Source organism: Vulpes lagopus, chromosome 23 (genome assembly GCF_018345385.1).
Source record: "Vulpes lagopus strain Blue_001 chromosome 23, ASM1834538v1, whole genome shotgun sequence".
Classification (NCBI taxonomy): domain Eukaryota; kingdom Metazoa; phylum Chordata; class Mammalia; order Carnivora; family Canidae; genus Vulpes; species Vulpes lagopus.
Window position 1 is genome coordinate 61,076,128 of NC_054846.1, and position 15,115 is coordinate 61,091,242.

Consider the following 15,115-nt stretch of genomic DNA (forward strand, 5'->3'; position numbering starts at 1 on the left):
CTACATGCAGGTGTCTTTTCAATCTTTTGCATACACAGAAGACGCCATCAAAATTTTGTGGGGACCAACTCCACGGCCAAGGCTCCCGGCTCAGATGGAGCCTGATTCCAGAGTCACTTGCCTATGGCTCACCCAGGGAGGAGGAGCCTTCACTTCCCACAGGCATTGGGCAAGCCCTGTGAGTGGAGACATGGGGCGTGGCCCTGGGTATACAACAACTGATGATCATTTGGGGCCAGAAATGGACTACGGCAGGGGCTGGTTTATTCATTCATCCAATAGCCACTACAAGAATCTCCTATTTTCTTTGATTCTACGGGCTCTACTTTTTTTCCTTATTGTGGCTGGCTAGTGGACCTACCACAATTTATTAAACTTATTATGTATTCCTTTTTGGACCTTACAGAACTTTGCAGTTGATTCTTCCTACATGGAGCTTTTTTACATTAATTGTACCATTGCCTTATAGTGTTGTAGTTAAAAGTGCAGGTTCTGGAAAGAGAATGTCGTTTTTTAACACTAGTTTTATGACTGTCTGTGGTACGTTGGGCAAATTTCTTCTCTGTCTCAATATTTCCTTTATAAAATAAGGTCACTAATACTACCTTCCTCATAGGATTGTTAAGAGAATTGTGAGATACTTCACTTGAAAAATGCTTGGTCCAGGGCACCTGAGTGTCTGCCTTCGGCTCAGGTGATGATCCTGGGATCCTGGAATCCAGCCCAACATCAGGTTCCCTGCTGAGCAGGAAGTCCGCTTTTCTCCCTTTCTCTCTGCTGCTCTCCCTGCTTGTGCACTGTCTCTCTCTCTCTCTGTCGAATGAATAAATAAATAAAATCTTTAAAAAAAGAAAAATGCTTGGTCCTGAGTTAGAACTCAAGAGTTGGGATCCCTGGGTGGCGCAGCGGTTTGGCGCCTGCCTTTGGCCCAGGGCGCGATCCTGGAGACCCAGGATCGAATCCCACGTCGGGCTCCCGGTGCGTGGAGCCTGCTTCTCCCTCTGCCTGTGTCTCTGCCTTTCTCTCTCTCTCTCTGTGTGACTATCATAAATAAATAAAAATTAAAAAAAAAACATTTGAATTAAAAAAAAAAAAGAACTCAAGAGTTATAACTACTAGTACTATTACTTATTGACACAGGAATAACTTCAAGGATATTAATATCTTCCAGACTTTCAAGATTGTTGCAATGGTTATACAAAATAAATATGTTAAATACACAGTGAATATATTAAAAGCCATTGAATTGTATACTAAAGGAAAGATTATGGCTAGTTATGACCATTCTGCTTTTCCAAATGGTATTTTTTTTTAAAGATTTATTTATTTTGAGGGGAGAGTGAGAGGAGAGGGGCAGAGGGAGAGCAAGAGAGAAAATCCCAAGCAGGCTTCAAGCTCAGCACAGAACCCAATGTGGAGCTCAATCCCACGACCCAGAGATCATGACCTGAACTGAAATCAAGAGTCAGACACTCAACCAACTAAACTACCCAGGTGTCCTTCCAAATGGTATTCTTGTTTTCATCTGTATTCTCACCTCAATTTTATCACAATCACATCAGTAATAGAGGATATTATTTTTTGCTTGCTTTTTTTGAGAAGGGTCAAACAGAATCCTGAAGGCACTTTCTTTGGAATTTTTTCCCCCTGATTACTAGCAAGGAGGAATATTGTCATACATATTTGTTCTTCTTCAAACTCTTTGCCCATGTAATTACTGCAACTGAACCCTTTTTTTAAACAATCTATTCCTTAATACCTCTAATTCAGTCCCAGGAGTGGGTTGGTCTCTAACAAGGGGCGCTTCAAAGAGGCCCATTGTTTCTCTGCAGAGGACCCCTCAGTGCTCCCCTGGACCCATTTTCCTCATTAACCAAGGATCTTCCTATTAACTAGAGCTTCTCCCAGCATAGTCCTACTATCATGAATGGCCCACAGCATTTTATCTGGGGCATGTACTCTAAAGACAGAACAAGAAAATTCTTTGAATACATCCTTTCTTCTTGATTTTTGCAACTGCTGATTGGGCCTGGGAATTCTGTATGTAAAAGCAAACATCTCCTCCTTTCAGGGAAGAGCAAGGTTTTTTTGTTTTTGTTTTTGTTTGTTTGTTTGTTTGTTTTTAAGAGCAAGGTTCTTAACCATCTTTGAGAGGCCTACTCCAGGTAACAGTTCCAACAGCATGCTCCCCGGAGAGCTTCAGGTTGACATGACCCCCACTTTAGAGACAATAAAGCTCCAACTAGAAAGAAACCATTACCACCTCTTCCTAGCAGGACGGTGTTTATTAAAATATATGGAATGTTGTTGTAATTGTCATGGTTGCATCTAAATAAACTGAGGGTGACATGCAGAGGAGTTGGTTACATGCCCCAACAGGGGCCTCCTAGTCCAGAGTCTGAGCTTGGTCGGTGTACCCAAGAGGATCAGGATCAGAGAGTTGACTCAAAATAACCAAATTCACAAGAGTCTAAGCCTTCATAAAGGAATTCTGAAAGTTCTTGTTTGTGACAGTCATGCCCTCAGAGATGAGAAGGGGAAGACAGGTGTTAGCTTATTTATATGGAAAAGGGAGATGGCTCAGTGGCAGAGGAGACTGGGTGCTCCGGGGGTGGGCGCCTGTTGGTGCATCCTGCTTGTTAGATGATATCCTGAAACCATAGATAACTCAGTGGCTTTGTTCCTTTTAAAAATAGGCCAGGAATAGTCTGTAGTTCAGGAGGGACTCCTGTCAGTACTTCTAGTCACCACCCCCTCTCCCCTCCTGAGGGAGAACACTGTTGGGCGAAGCATAAGCAATTAGGGAGAATGAGGAATTGATGCTCTTCTTTATTCCTTTGTCTACTGGTACCCAGTAAATAAGCACCCTTCCCCCTCGTATTAATAACCTCATGTTGGGAGGGATCCATTCTATTGTCCCTTGTGGTGAATCAGAAAGAATCGGAAGTTCTTCTATCTTTAATTCTCTCGGCTCAGTCGGGAGCCATTTAGAACAATACAAATGCCAATTTATTAATAAATATTCTCTTTGATGAGATAATCTTGTCTGCTGAGAAGCCAAATAAAAGACTAGCCTCTTAGTTCTGAAAAGCACCGGGATACTTCAGGCTCAGCTGTATTGGAGATCAGCCAGGAGCGCTAGGCCATCAGAGTAAACTCAGTCTACTGGAGTGGACATAGCGCTTTCCTGAGAACAAATTAAAATTGTTATTTCTGGGCAGCCCGGGTGGCTCGGTGGTTTAGCACTGCCTTCAGCCCAGGGCGTGACCCTAGAGACCTGGGATGGAGTCCCACGTCAGGCTCCCTGCATGGGGCCTGCTTCTCCCTCTGCCTGTGTCCCTGTCTCTCTCTCTCTCTCTCTCTCTCTGTGTGTGTGTGTGTTTCTCTCATGAATAAATAAATAAATAAATAAATAAATAAATAATAAATAAAATCTTTAAAAAATTGTTATTTTAAGTGAAATAGAAAATGCACACAAGCTTATTTTATCTTAAGAGCAGTTACCATAATTTCACAGACTATACAGAGGTCAGCAATCCCTGATTGCCTACTGGTTGCCCTCAGAGTTATCCCGGCAGGAAGCGTGGAGAATGTAGCTTGTCTCAAATATAATTTCTATTTGGGACTCATTATTTTTAAGGTCAGTGCTACCAACAAATCAGAAGGTCAGAGTACTAGGATTTTACCAAGCTTCAACTCTAGGCTGCCAACACACATTAACTCTATTGTAATAAGTGTAAAGCATATTTTTCTTTTCTTTTTTTTTTAAGATTTTATGTATTTATTCATGAGAGACAGAGAGAGAAAGTGGGAGGCAGAGACACAGGCAGAGGGATAAGCAGGCTTCACGCAGGGAGCCTGATGCGGGACTTGATCCCGGGACTCCAGGATCATGCCCTGTGGGAAGGCAGGTGCTAAACCGCTGAGCCACCCAGGGATCCCAAGCATAATTTTCAACTACAATTTTTTTTTAAATATTAAAGTCCAACAAAAAGAACTTATATTTATAGATAATTCCAGGAGTGATATTTATCTTCAAAACATTTTTTAAATTCCTACTATATGTGAGGCACTATGCTAGATCCTGGAGACACAAAGGTGAGCAAAAAAAAAGTAGTAGGGCCTTCCCCTCTTGGGACCCGCAATTTTGTGGGAAAGCAGATTCAAACGAAATAACTATGTAAAAAGGTATAAAATTACACTCTGGCCAGTTCTATAAAGAAAAGATGTAGGAAGGAGATTTGACCTAGACTAGGAAATCAATGACTTTTCTTACCAAAGGCACCCTTGAACTGTGATCTCAGATATGCTTACTTTGCAAAACTTGAGTTGGAGATAAACAAGGGAGCATCTTAGACAGGAGGAAGCCCTGTGGAGGGAGGAAGTGTAGTATCTACCCCTCACTGTTTGTATTTTAACACCATCTATAAGTCACATCAAAACTATCTGAAGGCTATATATTTGGGGGTTTTTTGTTTTGTTTTGTCTTCTTTGTTTTTAAAGATTTTATTTATTTATTCATGAGAGACACACAGAGAGAGGCAGAGACACAGGCAGAGGAAGAAACAGGCTCCATGCAGGGAACCCAATGTGGGGACTCATCCCAGGACCCGGGGATCACAACTTAAGCCAAAGGCAGGTGCTCAACCACAGAGCCTCCAAGGCATCCCAGCTCTCTATTTGTTAATAGCCATGGCTCCCCTGAGGCCCAGGGGTAAGATAAAGCCCAGTGATTAACACTGACATTTATTGAGCACTTAACCATGAGCCATGAACTTTGTCAGACACCGTAAAGGAAAATAGACTCTCCTCTGTATCTTCTCCTTTCCTCTCACACAGCAACTTTACTTCTGACACCAGATGTATGGGTTTCCACACATCAAGCAATTCTCTGACACTAGCTGGATGCCCTACAATTTAACTCAATTCTGACCCTGTAGCATCAGATCCCACAAGATAAGGGCTTGGTCCCACACACTGTATCCACCTTCAGATGCTAATCATAAGTTCCAGGTTGTCACCTATGCTCTGACCAACCCACTACAAGTCTAGGTTCTCATGATCCCCTGCTTGGGTTCAGTAATTTCCGAGAATGACTTACAGAATTCAGGGAAACATTTTTTTTTTTTAAGATTTATTTATTCATGAGAGAGGCAGAGATACAGGCAGAGGGAGAAGCAGGCTCCCTGTGGTGAGACTGACTCAGGACTGATCTCAGGATCTCGACCTGAACCAAAGGCAGATGCTTAACCACTGAGCCACCCAGGTGCCCTCAGGGAAACACTTATGTTTAATGGTTGATTATAAAGGTTTACTAAAGTTACATAATAAAGAATCACCAGCCAGATAGAGAGACATAGGGCAAGACATAGGGCATGGATTTGGGATGCACCACCATTCTGGTTCATAAATGTGTTCACTAACCCAGAAGCTTTCTGAACCCTATACTTTTAGGATTTTTAGGAGGCTTCATTGCAGAGACATGATTTTTAAAAATATTTTTATTTATTTATTTATTTATTTATTTATTTATTTATTTATTTATTTGACAGAGAGAGAGAAAGCACAAGCAAGAGGAGCAGCAGAGGGAGAGGGCTCCCTTCACTCAGCAGGGAGCCCTACTTGGGGCTCAATCCCAGGACACTGAGATCATGATGTGAGCTGAAGGCAGTTACTTCACTGACTGAGCCACTCAGGTGCCCCCAAGACATGATCAATCATTAGCTCAATTTCCAGCCCCTTTAGCCTTCCCAAAGGATGTGGCATGGAGCTGGAACTTCCAAAGTACCTAATCATGGCTTGGTCTTTCTGGTGACCAGCCCCATCCTGAAGCTGTCTAGAAATCTACCAAAAGTCACCTCCTTAGAACAAAAGACATTCCTTCTGCCTGGGGGAGTTCTAAGAGATTTAGGAGCTCTGTGTTAGGGACCAGAATCAAAAATGACCTCATTTAAGCCAACAACAACAACCCAATGAAGTGAGCTCAATCAACCCCAACTTGCAGATGAAGAAACTGAGACATGAAGTTAGGGCCAACGTGAGACAGCATGTAAGAAATAGAATTTGAAGCTAGCAATTCTAACTGCAGAGCCCTAATATTTAACCTCACTGCCACCTAGAATTTGCAAGTTCTCAGGAGATTTATTGAACTCACAAGGCAGGGATGCCTGGGTGGCTCAGGGGTTGAGCATCAACCTTCAGTTTAGGGCGTGATCCTGGAATCCTGGGATTGAGTCCTACATCTGCCTATGTCTGAGCCTCTTTCTGTGTCTCTCATGAATAAATAAAATCTTAAAACAAAACAAAACAAAAACCCGAAGGACAGCCCAGGTGGCTCAGTTGTTTAGCGCCACCTTCAGCCCAGGGAGTGATCCTGGAGACCCAGGATTGAGTCCCACGTTGGGCTCCCTGCTTAGAGCCTGCTTCTCCCTCTGTGTCTGTCTGTATGTCTCTCTCTCTCTCTCTCTCTCTCTCTCTGTGTGTGTGTGTCTCTCATGAATAAATAAAAAAAATAAAATAACAAAAAAAAGAACTCTCAAGGCACAGTGGCATCCTGGAGTCAGTTCTAAGGAACCAAGTTTTACGAAGAGTTGTATGATCTAACTCTACACATGCTAAACCATTCTCTGTAGTCCAGCTCCCATCCTATGTCACCAGCAAGCCCTATATACCAGTAGCATATAAACAGTGGTGGGTGGAAGATATTTTTGAACAGGAGAGATAGAAAAAAGAAGCCATTTGTCCCAGATTAAGAAATGTTTTCCTGGGGAGATATCTGGTTTTTCTTGTAGTATCTTGGAATATTGTAACATATAGCCCCTTCCGATATAAGCCTTAGTAAAGTTCTCACATGTACCCCCTAAGAATGCCTGATACTGGGCGCCTGGGTGGCTCAGTTGGTTAGGCTCTGCCTTAGGGTCAGGTCATGATCCCAGGGTGCTAAGATCAAGTCCAGCCTTGGGCTTCCTGCTCAGCAGGGAGTCTGCTTCTCCCTCTCCCTTCTCCCTCCCCCCTGCTCATTCCCTCTCTCTCTCTCAAATAAATAAATAAAATCTTTTTAAAAATGTCTGATACTTTTGCAACAGGTCTATTCCTTCCCCAGTGTCCAGCAATACACCAAGAAAAGGTAAATTCTGAGAACATTTTCTAACTATTCTCCATACAAAGACATTTGTAAAATACACTATTGAAAGAGAAACAAACAAAAGGAAGAGAAATCAGGTTCAGGGTGTCCAAGAACTGCAGGCCTCTACACCCAAAGTTGGGTGCTTGGTAGGATGAATATGGTGCTCCATTTCAATTTCTAGTTTATTTCATGAGTTCTTGCTGTAAGTTGCTTCAAATATTTTTATTTTTTATGAGTTTGGACACAAATCTGTTTAATAAGCCATTCAGTGTTGATACAGAAACTTCTGATCACTTATGAGAAATAGACGTGGTACCATGAGAGCAAGAGCGGGAGCCAGACCATTATCAGACTGTTTTCATTATAAAACTGGACTAAATTATCTTTAATTCTTTCAACCCCAAGATTCTGTGCTTCTATGGTGTTAGATTTATCAGTAAAGCTTAATTTAATAGTTCCCTATTTCATTTTTTTAAGGAGAACCGATAAAGAGGAAGGCAAAGAAAATTGTACCGCATCTAAGAATTGAAGTCAAATTCTGTTGTAAGCAACAGCTCCATATTTAAATACTGAAAATAAAATACTCTTAAATATAAGTTCAACACAATACAACTGTATTAAGCTAGGTTATGAGCCATGTACTAAGCAAAGCAGAATAAAATAATCTTAAATATCTTAAAATACCCATGCTAGAGATCAATATTTAGCACATTTTTAAGATTCTTTAATCTCTTTCAATGTAATCCATACTCTTGTGAACCACCTGAGTAATCAATTCATCAACTTTGTACATATGGTAATAAAGTGAGTTTTAGTAAAGCATATTTTATTTTAGGTAAGTGTATTTTTTTAAGATTTTATTTTTTCAAAAATTTATTCAATATTTCTTTTTCTTTTTTATTTTTTTTAGAATTTTTATTTATTTATTCATGAGAGACACACACACACAGAGGCAGAGACACAGGCAGAGAGAGGAGAAGGCTCCATGCAGGGAGCCTGACATGGGACTTGATCCTGGGTCTCCAGGATCACACCCTGGGCTGAAGGTGGCGCTAAACCACTGAGCCACCCCGGCTGCCCTAAGATTTTATTTTTAAGTAATCTCTATACCCGATGTGGGGCTCAAATTTATAACCCTGAGATGGAGAGTCACACATACTGTACCAACTTGGCCAGCTAGGTACCCAGCTAAGGGTATTTCTAAATATGCTATTATAAAGTTCATTTTTTTTTTGTTTTATAAAGTTCATTTTCAATGCAATCCTTGATTACATTTATAATATGGAAAGATAAATTTAGACTTTTTCCAATTTGACAACTTAAGTGGTTAAAAAATTCATAATTTTCAACATAAATTTCAGAATGATATGTTATGTTTGTGGACCAAAGATATCACAAAGTGAAAAATAAATAAAAGTTGACTTTCTGACCAATTTTTAAGTTACTATGGTTAAAGATTAAGAATTGCCTGATTGTATGTGGCGGGGTTGTTGATTGCCAAGTAAGAGCTGCCTGACTCACGGGAATAATTTGGAGTTTTTCTAAATTCTAATTTCGGACATTTTACAAAATGAACATTTAACATTTAACAAAAATATTGTTTTTAGATAAATTATTGCTGTAATTTGTGCACATGGGTATGTATGTTTGCACGGGGGGAGTGTTTTCTGTGTCTGCAGTTATTTGGAAAATTTGGGGGCAAAACAAAAAATGAACAGAGATTGATTTAATTAATTTTCTTAATATCTTAAATGCAACATGTTGTTAGAATGCAATGGATAGAACTCAAGTAAATAGGCTGGCCCAGAATGTAATTTTGTCTTGAATCCTCAATATGGAGGCAGTGAGATTCTGGGAACACAGTAAAAGTTTAATTTATGTAGTTTTTATTTCCTGCAGACCAGCATAGTGAAGTAAGAGAATAGTCTATGGACTTTTAGAAAATTTTGTCTGCAGTGAAAGTTTATTGTTGCATATAATTTGTGATATGTAACTGGATTTTTAGAACAATTCTTGAGTTTTATTTATTTATTTATTTATTTATTTATTTATTTATTTATTTTAATTCTTGAGTTTTAAAAGTCTTTTGGAAATTGGGGATGGGTAATAAGTAGAAAATATCTGTTTTAGGGATGCCTGGGTGGCTCAGTGGTTGAATGCCTGCCTTCAGCCCAGGGCATGATCCTAGAGTCCAGGGACTGAGTCCCACATCGGGCTCCCTGCATGGAGCCTGCTTCTCCCCCTACCTGTATCTCTGCCTCTTTGTGTGTGTGTCTTTCATGAATAAATAAGCAAAATTTTTTTAAAAAAGGAAAGTATCAGTTTTAAAAGGCTTTCAGGACACCTGGGTGGCCCAGTCAGTTAAATGTCCAACTTTTGATTTTGGCTCAGGTCATGATCTCAGGGTTGTAAGATCAAGCCCTGCCAGGGGCTCCCCTCTGGGTGTGAAGCTTGCTTAAGGTTCCCTCTTGGGGTACCTGGGTGGTTCAGTCAGTTAAGCATTGGACTCTTGGTTTCCAGTCGAGTCATGATCTCAGGGTCATGAGATCCAGCCCAGTGGTGGTTCTGCCGTCAGCACAGGAGTCAGCTTGAGATCCTCTCTCTCCCTCTGCCCCTCTCCTGCTGCTTCTGTGTGTGCACATGGACACACACTTTCTCTCATAAATAAATAAATAAATAAATAAATAAATAAATAAATCTTAAAAAAAAAGATTTTCTTTCTCTCCTTCGGCCCCCCCTCCTCTTGTTCTTTCTCTTTCTAAAAAAAAAGGGGGGGGTGGGCTTTGGAAATTATCCAGTTCGTCCTTGTAATCCATTCCACTAATATTCAACTAATATTTATTGACAGCTATTATATGTCAGGCATTATTCCAGGCACTTGGAATAGGTCAGTGAGCACACAGGACAAAGATTCTTGTGGTGCTTCTAGTAGGGGAAATGGACAACAGCAATCAATATAATAAATAAGCAAATTCAATAGTATGTTGGAGGCTGATAAGTAAAATGGAATTTTAAAAAATAGAATGGGAGAGGGGCGCCTGGGTGACTCAGTTGGGTAAGCGTCTATCTTCAGCTCAGATCATGGTCTCAGGGTCCTGGATCAAGCCCTTCATTGGGCGCCCTGCTCAGCAGGGAGTCTGCTTTACCCTCTCCCTCTGCCACTCACCCTGCTTGTTTGCTCTCTCTCTCAAATCAATAAATAAAATCTTTAAGATAAATAAAAATAAAATAGAAAAGGGTAGGAAAGATTGCTAGGCTCTGCAAGGGTGTCATAATTTTATCTTTTTTTTTTTTTGTAAGATTTTATTTATTCATTCATAAGAGACAGTGAGAGAGAGAGAGAGAGAGAGAGAGAGGCAGAGACAGAGACAGAAGCAGGCTCCACGCAGGAAGCCCGACACGGGACCTGATCCTGGGTCTCCAGGATCACACCCCGGGCTGAAGGCAATGCTAAACCGCAGAGCCACCTGGGTTCCCTGAGTGTCATAATTTTAAATAGGATGGTCAAGGTAGGTCTTGTTAAGAAGGGACATTTTTTCAAAGACTTTATAAGGAGGGGAATTTAGCCATATGATTCTCAGGGGAACAGTCTCTTAAGCAAAAGACCTAATTTGTGTGAAGCCTGCAAGGCAGAAGTGTGCTCACTAGAGTTTGAGAAACAGTGAATAGGCCAGTGTGTCTGAAGGAACAGGGAGCTGACAATAGCGGCATCCAGGACCAGATCAAGGAGAGCTTCATAGGCCATTGTAAGGACTTCGCCTTTTTCACTCTAGATCCAAGTGGCTCAGTCTTAGCACTGTTGACACTTTGGGCTGGACAATTCTTTGTTGTGGAGGACTAGCCTGTGCATTCTAAGATATTAAGCAGCACCCTTGGCTTCTCCCCACTAGATGCCAGCAGTACCCTGACAATGAGACAACCAAAAAGGTCTTCAGACAATGTCAAATGTCCCCTGGAACAAAAACCTTCTTTCTCTCCCTGGTCAAGAACCACTATTGTAGATGCTATGGGAAGCCACTGGAGGATTGTAAGCAAAGGAGTTGACGTCTTACATATTTTTAAATAGCTTTATTGTCATATAGTTACATATCATAAAATTCACCTATTTAAAATGTACATTTCAACACTTTAGTATATAGTTATATAGTCAAACCACTTCTCGAAGAGACCATTCTTTCTGATTTGTTTTCACACCCTTGTTGAAATCAATTGATTATAAATGTAAGAGCTTATTTCTGAGCTCTCACTTCAATTCCATTGATCTCCATGTCCAGCCTCATGTCACTACCACAGTGTTTTCATTACAGTAGCTTTGTAGTAAGTTTTGAAATCAGAGGGAGGCCTGGTGGCTCAGTGGTTGAGCTTCTGCCTTCAGCTTAGAGCATGATCCTGGAGTCCCAGGATCGAGTCCCACATCAGGCTCCCTGCATGGAGCCTGCTTCTCACTCTGCCTCTCTCTGTGTGTCTCTCATAAATAAACAAATAAAATCTTTTAAAAATTAAAAAAAAAGTTTTGAAATCAAAAAGTGTGAGTCTTCCAACTTTGTTCTCCCTTTTCAAGATTGTCTTGGCTATTCTAGATTGCTTGCATTTTTAAAAAATATTTATTTATTTATTTATTTATTTATTTGAGAGAAAGAGTGCGAGTGGGGGAGGGGCAGAAGGAGAGGGAGAGAATCTGAAGCAGATTCCTCAGAGTGCAGAGCCTGATGGGGGCTTGATCTCACAATGCTTAGATCATGACCTGAGCCAAAACCAAGAGTCAGACACTCAAATGACTGAGCCACCCAGGCGCTCTGAGATCTCTTGCATTTTCATATGAATTTTAAGATGAGTTTATCAATTTCTGCAAAGACTCTGGCTGAGATTTTTTTAAAGATTTTATTTATTCATGAAAGACACACAGAGAGAGGCAGAGACACAGGCAGAGGGAGAAGCAAGCTCTCTGTGGGGAGCCCCATGTGGGACTCCATCCCAGGACCCTAGGATCATGACCTGAGCTAAAGGCAAACACTCAACCACTAAACCACCCAGGTACCCCTGTGTCACTATTTCTTGATTTATTATCTATTTTTGGCTTCCTGCTATGATAGATAGGGGTTTAGCTTACTTAAACACATCCCATCTCCTGCTATCTTCTTAATTAGTAATTCTAATTAATATTTTACATATATGTTTTATGTATAGGCAACAATAGAAACATCTCTAGACTCCACATTTTTGTAAAACACAAATATCAGCTATCTTCCCTTTCCTTCAGTGTTCTTCTCCACATTCATCTCCCAACTTCTATCATTTGTATGTCTACTTTTATGTGACCAAGATGGAAAATGTTTATATTCGGGCAGTCCCAGTGGCCCAGTGGTTTGGTGCCACCTTTGGCCCAGGGTGTGATCCTGGAGATCCGGGATCGGGTCCCATGTCAGGCTCCCTGTATGGGGCCTGCTTCTCCTTCTGCCTGTGTCTCTGCCTCTCTCTCTCTTGAATAAATAAATAAAATCTTAAAAAAAAAAGAAAATGTTTATATTCAATCTTCTGTGGCTTGTCTAGAAGTTAACTCCCAAAGTCAGTCAACTACATATTTCTACTGTTTTAACTGTGTATTTTTCATTCATAGCAAAGCCAAATCATAACTTGTAATTTATATAACTTAATTGTATTTCCCTTATTTTTTCTTTTGTGTTTTTTCAAATTAAATTATTGACAAAGCTGTTTATGATGAGCAAAGGAACTCATTTTCCACCATTGACAGGAAATAGCCACATTGGGTTGGTTTTTGTTTTTTTTTTGACATGATCTCTTGATGTGAAAATTCAAAAAAAGAGGTGAAAATAAATGAAAGATTTTATTCACATAGTAAAAATAACAATTAAGGTATATGGTAAATTATGGGACATCTCAATTTGTGTTTTAACACCATGGTAGTGACCTAGTCTAGTTTATAGGCAGCTATTTGTTGTGATATAGATTTTATGCAATGTTTCAATGTTTCCTTTTCTACGTGGTAATTTTTTGAACTGAGTATATATTGTTTGTCAAGAGACCCTACGCCACAGTTCAAATGTCGAAAAATTATGCTGGGCAGCCTGGGTGGCTCAGCAGGTTAGCACCGCCTTTGGCTCAGGGTGTGATCTTGGAGACCTGGGATTGAGTCCCACATTGGGCTCCCTGCATGAAGCCTGCTTCTCCCTCTGCCTGTGTCTCTGACTCTCTCTCTCTCTGTGTGTGTCTCTCATGAATAAATAAATAAAATCTTTAAAAAAATGAAAAAAAAATTAAAATTATCCTATTGAATCCTATGTACCTGCCCCTGAATGTTTTATATAATGTCCTTAGATAAGATCAATTTCAGTGATTTTGATATTGGTATTAGTATCTTAAACCCATTACCTATGAATATATTGAGTAAATGAGCTGAGTAAATTAGAAAAGTTAAATTAGAAGTCTTATGACAGTAGGCCTCTGGCCAAAGGAAATTAATAGTCATAGCATAAATTTAATGGGAATAAGCTGCCATATTGAAAATGGAATATAAATGTTTCTGAAGTTTTGGGTTGCATTGTAAATTAAATATATGATCTGGTGTGACCATATGTGGCATGGGTCAATGTCTGTCAGTGGGAGACCAGAAGGTACACACCTATAGCCAATCAAAGTAGGGTTATTTAATATATTTTTTAAAGATTTTATTTATTTAAAGAGAGACACAAGGAGAGGAGAGAGAGAGAGAGAAAGAGAGAGAGGCAGAGACACAGGCAGAGGGAGGAGCAGGCTCCATGCAGGGAGCCCAACTTGGGACTCCATCCCAGGGCTCCAGGATCATGCCCTGGGCTGAAGGGGGCGCTAAACCACTGAGCCACCCAGGCTGCCCTCAAAGTAGGGTTTATTGGCTCATTGCAGTCTGAAAGATAGTAAGCCATGGGGTGTCTCCTTAAGAAGATGTCATAAAGGACTTACAAAATGTGTGCTTGGGCTGGATGATTTGGGAAAGGGTTTAAGGAAGTGTGGCTCTGGTTTGTATTGGATACTTTCAAGAAGCAGGACAAATTCTATGATAGAGTAGCTTAATAATTTTTATCCAGAAGTCAGAAAGATCAACGTAAAGTTAAGGCTGTATTGGCAAACGAGCAGTAGTCAGTCATATTATTCAGGAAAAAGGCATGTCTTCAGTGGCTTTTGTGATTTAGAGGACATTATTGTTTTTGTCTACTCAGACTTGATCAGGGAGTGGTCTTGTTCTGTCTGCCTCTATCATACAGTGGCCTTATCTGATGTTTGTGTTCTGCAAAATGTTTCATGTTCTGCCGGAGAACACCATGCTGAGTTAGGAGTACCAGGCCAGCTCCCAGCTAGGCCAAGGCCCAGGTGTGAGCACCAGGACAGTCCAGATGAAAGGGGCTACATTTCTCTTTCTCCTGATATTAAGAATGTGTATGGTATGGGAGTGTCTGGCTGGCTCAGTGAGAAATACTCTTGATCTCGGGGTTGTGATTTAGAGCCCCACTCTGGGTGTAGAGATTACCTAAATAAATAAATACTTTATTTATTTATTTTTATTTATTTTACTTTATTTATTGAAACTTCTAACTACCATGGTAAAAATAGAGCAGGAAAAAAAGGAATGTTAGAGAGTGGAATTGCCCTGTTAAATGATTCAAATTTTTGTGTAGAATTTTAACTTCTATTTATGTATTTATTTTAAAAGATTTTATTGATTTACTTATGAGAGACACACACAGAGAGGCAGAGACATAGGCAGAGGGAGAAGCAGGCTCCCTGAAGGGAGCCGGATGTGGAACTTGATCCAGGGACCCCAGGATCATGACCTGAACCAAAGGCAGATGCTCAACCACTGAGCCATCCAGGTGCCCCTTAACCTCTATTTAAGCTGTTTGTATTAAACTAAGATAAAAATAATGAGGTGAGGGTTAAAGGGAACTCATGAATGAAAGCCTTCCACTCAGTTAATAAGATGGTTAATGTTTGCTT